This window comes from Sapajus apella, unplaced genomic scaffold (genome assembly GCF_009761245.1).
Source record: "Sapajus apella isolate SASKATOON/1434 unplaced genomic scaffold, GSC_monkey_1.0 scaffold7, whole genome shotgun sequence".
Taxonomy (NCBI): Eukaryota; Metazoa; Chordata; class Mammalia; order Primates; family Cebidae; genus Sapajus; species Sapajus apella.
Window position 1 is genome coordinate 9522507 of NW_022436947.1, and position 7473 is coordinate 9529979.

The window sequence follows — 7473 nt, forward strand, 5'->3', positions numbered from 1 at the left end:
GGGGAGAGTGAATCCAAGCTGGAAAACACTCTTCAGGATATTATGCAGGAGAACTTCCCCAACCTAGCAAGGCAGGCCAACATCCAAATCCAGGAAATACAGAGACCACCACAAAGATCCTCCTGAAGAAGAGCAATCCCGAGGCACTTAATCGTCCAATTCACCAGGGTTGAAAGAAAAAATGCTAAAAGCAGCCAGAGAGAAAGGTTGGGTCTCCCACAATGGGAAGCCCATCAAACTCACAGCAGATCTCTCAGCAGAAACCCTACCAGCCAGAAGAGAGTGGGGACCAATATTTAACACCCTTAAAGAAAAGAACTTTCAACTTAGAATTTCATATCTAGCCAAACCAAGCTTCATAAGTGAAGGAGAAATAAAATTCTTTACGGACAAGCAATTCAAGCAATTGCTGAGATATTTTGTCACCACCAGACCAGCCTTACAAGAGCTCCTGAAGGAAGCACTAAACATGGAAAGAAATGACCAGTACCAGCCACTCCAAAAACATACCAACTGGTAAAGACCAATGATGCAATGACATAAATGCATCAACTAACAGGCAAAACCACCACCCAGTAACAAAACGACAGGATCAAATTCAAACATAACAATATTAGCATTAAATGTAAATGGCCTAAATGCCCCAGTCAAAAGATACAGACTGGCAAACTGGATAAAAAGTCAAGACCCATCAGTGTGCTGTATCCAGGAAACCCGTCTCAGATGCAAGGATACACATAGGCTCAAAATAAAGGGATGGAGGAAGATCTACCAAGCAAATGGAGAGCAAAAAAAGCAGAGGTCGCAACGCTAGTCTCTGATAAAATGGACTTTAAGCCAACAAAGATCAAAAGGGACAAAGAAGGGCATTACATAATGGTAAAAGGATCAATGCAACAAGAAGAGCTAACTATCCTGAATACATATGCACCCAATACAGGAGCACCCAGATACATAAAGCAAATTCTGAATGACCTACAAAAAGACTTAGACACACACACATTAATAGTGGGAGACTTTAACACTCCATTGTCAATATTAGACAGATCAATGAGACAGAAAAGTAACAAGGATATCCAGGACTTGAACACAGATCTAGACCAAGTGGACCTAATAGACATCTACAGAACTCTCCACCCCAAATCCACAGAATATACATTCTTCTCAGCACCACATCACACTTACTCTAAAATTGATCACATAATTGGAAGTAAATTACTCCTCAGCAGATGCAAAAGAATGGAAATCATAACAAACACTCTCTCAGACCACAGCACGATCAAGTTAGAACCCAGGATTAAGAAACACACTCAAAACTGCCCATGGAAACTGAACAACTTGCTCCTGAATGATGAATGGGTAAACAATGAAATGAAGGCAGAAATAAAAATGTTCTTCAAAACCAACGAGAATGAAGACACAACATATCAGAATCTATGGGACACATTTAAAGCAGTGTCTAGAGGGAAAGTTATAGCAACAAATGCCCATATGAGAAGCAAGGAAAGATCTAAAATTGAGAACCTGTCATCAAAATTGAAAGAGCTAGAGGAGCAAGATCCAAAAAACTCAAAAGGGAGCAGAAGACAAGAAATAACTAAGTTCAGAGCAGAACTGAAGGAGATGGAGACACAAAAATCCCTTCAAAAAATCAACAAATCCAGGAGCTGTTTTTTTGAAAAGATCAACAAAATAGACTGCTAGCCAGACTAATAAAAAAGAGAAGAGAGAAGAATCAAATAGATGCAATAAAAAATGATAAAGGGGATATCACCACTGATTCCACAGAAATACAAACTACCATTAGAAAATACTACAGACAGCTCTATGCACATAAACCAGTAAATCTGGGAGAAATGGATAAATTCCTGGACACTTGCACCCTCCCAAGACCAAACCAGGAAGAGGTTGAAATCCTGAATAGACCAACAACATGGTCTGAAGCTGAGGCAGTAATGAATAGCCTACCAACCAAAAAACGTCAAGGTCTGGACGGGTTCACAGCTGAATTCTACCAGACGTACAAAGAGGAGCTGGTATCTTTTGAAACTATTCCAAACAATACAAAAAGAGGAAATCCTCCCTACCTCATTTTATGAGACCAACATCATCCTGATAGCAAAATCTGGCAGAGATACAACTAAAAAAGAAAACTCCAGGCCAATATTTGTGGTGAACATGGATGCAAAAGTATTCAATAAAATACCAGCAAACAATACGATAGCACACCAGAAAGTTTATCCATCACAATCAAGTAGGCTTCATCCTGGGGATCCAAGGCTGGTTCAACATACGCAAATCTATAAATGTAATCCACCACATAAACAGAACCAAAGACAAAAACCACGTGATTATCTCAATAGATGCAGAGAGGGCCTAAGACAAAATTCAACAGCCCTTTATGCTAAAAACCCACAATAAACTAGATATCAGTGGAATGTATCCCAAAATAATAAAATCTATTTACAACAAACCCATAGCCATTATCAGACTAAACGGGCAAAAACTGGAAGCATTTCCTTTGAAAACTGGCACTAGACAAGGATGCCCTCTCTCACCACTCCTATTCAATATAGTATTGGAAGTTCTAGCCAGAGAAATTAGGCAAGAGAAAGAAATAAAGTGCATTCAGTTAGGAAAAGAGGAAGTCAAATTGTCTCTATTTGCAGATGACATGATCGTATATTTAGAAGACCCCATCGTCTCAGCCCAAAACCTCCTTAAGCTGATAAGCAACTTTAGCAAAGTCTCAGGGTATAAGATTGATGTGCAGAAATCACAATACCAATACACCAATAGCAGACAATCAGAGAGCCAAATCATGAGTGAACTCCCATTCACAATTGCTTCAAAGAGAATAAAATATCTAGGAATACAACTCACAAGGGATGTAAAAGACCTCTTCAAGGATAACTGAAAACCACTGCTCAAGGAAATAATAGAGGACACAAACAGATGGAAAAACATTTCATGCTCACAGTTAAGACAAATCAATATCGTGAAAATGGCCACACTGACCAAAGTAATTTATAGATTCAACGCTATCCCCATCAAGCTACCATTGACCTTCTTCACAGAAATGGAAAAAAACACTTTAAACTTCATACAGAAACAAAAGAGAGCCTGCATAGCCAAGATAATCCTAAGCAAAAGGAACAAAGCTGGAGGCATCACACTACCTGACTTGAACTATACTACAAGACTCCGGTAATCAAAACAGCATGGTACTGGTACCAAAACAGAGATATAGACCAATGGAACAGAACAGAGGCCTTGGAGGCAACACCACACATCTACAACCATCTGATCTTTGACAAACCTGACAAAAACAGGCAATGGAGAAAGGATTCTTCGTTCAATAAATGGTGTTGGGAAAACTGGCTAGCCATGTGCAGAAAGCAGAAACTGGACCCTTTCCTTTCACCTTACACTAAAATTAACTGCAAATGGATTAAAGATTTAAACATAAGACCTAACACCATAAAAACACTAGAAGAAAACCTAGGCAAAAACATTCAGGACATAGGCATAGGCAAGGACTTTATGACTAAAACACCAAAAGCAATGGCAACAAAAGCCAAAATAGACAAATGGGATCTAATCAGACTTAAGAGTTTCTGCATAGCAAAAGAAACAATCAGAGTAAACTGGCAACCAACAGAATGGGAAAAAATTTTTGCAATCTACCCTTCAGACAAAGGGCTAATATCCAAAATCTACAAAGAACTAAAACAGATTTACAAGAAAAAAACCACACCATCAAAAAGTGGGCAAAGGATATGAACAGACACTTTACAAAAGAAGACATTTATGTGGCCAACAAACATGAAAATATGTTCATCATCACTGGTCATTAAAGAAATGCAAATCAAAACCACATTGAGATACCATCTCATACCAGTTAGAATTGCAATCATTAAAAAATCTGGAGACAACAGATGCTGGAGAGGATATGGAGAAAAAGGAACACTTTTACACTCTTGGTGGGAGTATAAATTAGTTCAACCATTGTGGAAGACAGTGTGGTGATTCCTCAAGGATATAGAAATGAAAATTCCATTTGACCCAGCAATTCCCTTACTGGGTATATACCCAAAGGATTATAAGTCATTCTATTATAAAGACACATGCACACATATGTTCACTGCGGCACTGTTTACAATAGCAAAGACCTGGAACCAACTCTAATGCCCATCAATGATAGACCAAACAAAGAAAATGTGGCACATATACACCATAGAATATTATGCAGACAAAAAAAAAAAAAAACGAAGAGTTCATGTTCTTTGTAGGGACATGGATGAATCTGGAAACTATCATTCTCAGCAAACTGACACAAGAACAGAAAATCAAACACCGCCTGTCCTCACTCATAGGTGGGTGTTGAACAATGAGAACACGTGGGCGCAAGGAGGGGAGCATCATACACTGGGATAGGTGGGGGTGTAGGTGGGCGGAGGGAGGCTAGGGAAGTGACAGTGGGGGAAGGGGAGGATGAGGAGGGAAAACACAGGGAGAAATGCCTGATATAGGTGGCAGCAGGAGGGAAACAGCAAACCGCCATGGCATGTGTGTACCTATGCAACAACCTTGCGAGATGTGCACATGTACCCCAGAGCTTAAAGTACAATTAAAAAAAAAAAACATAATTGGATTCCAGTTCCACAAATGGAAAGTGATAGAAGTGATAGAGTGAGGATGTGAGCCCAGGTTTCTCTGATTCCAAAACCTATGCTCTTAATAATTGTGCTGTACAAAAACAAACGCTAAACAAGTCTCTGTCTCTCTGTCTCTGTGTGTCTCTCTCTTACTAATGTATGGATTATCGTCATACTCTTACCAGAAAGGGGTCCCAATCACACCCCAAGACAGGGTTCTTGGATCTTGTGCAAGAAGGAATTCAGGGCGAATCCCTAAAGTGAAAGGAAACTTATAGGAAAGTAAAAGAATGAAGAATGGCTACTCCACAGACAAGCAGCTCCGAGGGCTGCTGGTTGCTCATTTTGATGGTTATTTCTTGATGATATGCTAAACAAGGGGTGGATTATTTATGCCTCCCCCTTTTAGGCCATTTAGGGTAACTTCCTGACGTTGTCATGGCATTTGTAAACTGTCATGGCACTGGTGGGAGTATAGCAGTGAGGACAACCAAAGGTCACTCTAGTGGTCACCTTGGTTTTGATGGGATTTAACTGGCTTCTTTATGGCAACCTGTTTTATCAGCAAGGTCTTTAAGACCTGTATCTTGTGCTGACCTCCTATCTCATCCTGTGACTTAGAATGCCTTAACCATCTGGGAATGCAGCCTGGTAGGTCTCAACCTCATTTTACCCAGCTCCTATTGCTCTGGTTCAAACACCTCTGACAATAGCGAAGGACATTGCAGAGGAAATGACTAGGGGTAGGCATTGACTTGCAGCTGCAAGCTACAGCAGGGAGAGAAGAACAGAAATTGAGGAGCTTCAGCCAGCAGATGTAGGGACTGCCATGTATAGGATGGGGCACCAGGCAGGCATGCTTGCGGGATGCACCGCAGTGACAGGAATCTGGATTTAGATCTCCAGTACAGTGCTTAGCTGTGTGTGCACAACTGGAGGAAAGTTGACTTAGACCGTTCTGCCTCACTCCCCTCATCTGCAGAGTGAAAATAACCTGTGAGCAGGTTGTGGGGATTCAGCATGATGGAATGCACCATGTCTGACTCACAATCAGCATTCCTCACGAAAGGCAGCTATTTTAAACAATGCCTCACTGACTTGCATTAGAAACCGCTTCCTGTGGCCTTTTCTTCATCCTGGACATGCCAGAGGCCACAGTGAGGGCCAGCGGGGAGGTGGGCATATTGGTAGCAAACCTCTCCTGTGGCCATGGACACATCTTCCCCACCTGGAGGAAGACCCCAGCTCCTTCAGCAAACCAACTACCCTCAGGCTGTGAGCTCTTCTGAGGCCTCGAGAGTATCTGTCTGCTCCCTGAGAAGAGGCTGGTGGTCACCATTTTGTAAAGTGGCAAACTAGAGACATGGCCCAGACAAGGAAGCAGTAGCGGGGTGTCTTGATGCTACCCCACCCCACCCCACCCACGAGGGTCCAGTATGCCCTTGCTGCACAGTTCCACAGCAGCCCATGGAATGGGATGCCCACGCAAGCCTTCTGTCTGGTGTCTGTGTCCAGCAGCTGGCTCATCTCTTTAGCCTCAGCTCCTTGTCACTGACAAGCCTTACAGAATCCCTGACACCCAGGCCTGGCCCCCCTCTGCACCCAGTTCACAAATGTCACCCGGGGCCTCCCTTTGTGCTCCCCTGTGGCCTCCGCCAGGCGAGGCTCTCATTGCTGGCACCCCAGTTGGCTTTTCCTGGGGGCCCTGCATGACAGCCGAGGCCAGGCTGCAGGAAAGAGCAGGCCCCAGTGAATTATGAGGCTGTAATTCCATCAAGGGCTTCTGGAGAGATCGTAAACTCATGTCCCAAGTCTCCCTGGTCCCCCGGCCCCTTTTCTCCTCAGACTGATTTACGAGCCTATAATTCTGAGGTGGGACTGCTTCTTATTTCACATAATCCAAACATTTTCATAAAGCAGCATCGTTCTTTCTCTTGGCCTCTAGTTTCCTTCTTTGGAGCTAAAGAGCTGCAACAGCGTCGTCTAGTGGCTGAGCCCCAGGGTGGGACCCCTGGTTGAATCACCCATCACACCGCTTTTGAGATGGCCGTGGAAGCCCAAGTCATGCCTGAAACCAAGTGGATATGAAGGCTTCTCTGGGGGTCCTGGGACAGGCAGATATGGGCCCAGAGGGACTTACACAGCTTTGATTTCTGCATCATTAGTTGACAAGCATTTGCCAGACCCCAGTTGTGTGGTGCTCTCTGCAGATCCTATGAGCAGCACTGCCAAGCCCAGGCTCTTTCCCATGGCTGTATTTCTGCCCTTCGCATGCCAAAGACCACACGTGACTGAGTTCACCCTCAACAAGGCCCCGCCGGGCCAACACACCACCCTGAGGCCAATGGAACATAACATTTATTACCTGACATTACAACTTCCATCAATGCTTTTAACACCAGTCTCTCGCATCGGAATATAAGCTCCACAACTGTGGGGATGTTGCCTGGTTGGGCTCTGCTGTATCGTCTAGCCCCAGGCAGAAATGTTTGCTAAGTAAAGCATGAAGGAGAGAGAGAGCCGATGAGTGATCCCGTGAGGCAGCTGGGTGGTCCACAGCATTGGCCTCAACAGATGAAAGAGACACGCAGGCGTGCTGCGGGGCATCCAAGCCCCAAGCTTGAGCATGAATCGTGGTGGGGCTGGTACAGACACTGTCCTGCCATTTTCCCCTTTTCTCTGGCTTTGAGTGGAGGCCCATAGTCAGGGGTTTTACGGAAGGAGAAAGAAGTAAAAATTCTGGGAGCTTACCCTGGAATGGGGCCAAACAGTGGGACCTCTGAATGGTAATAATCCTGCCAACTATGCCGAAGGC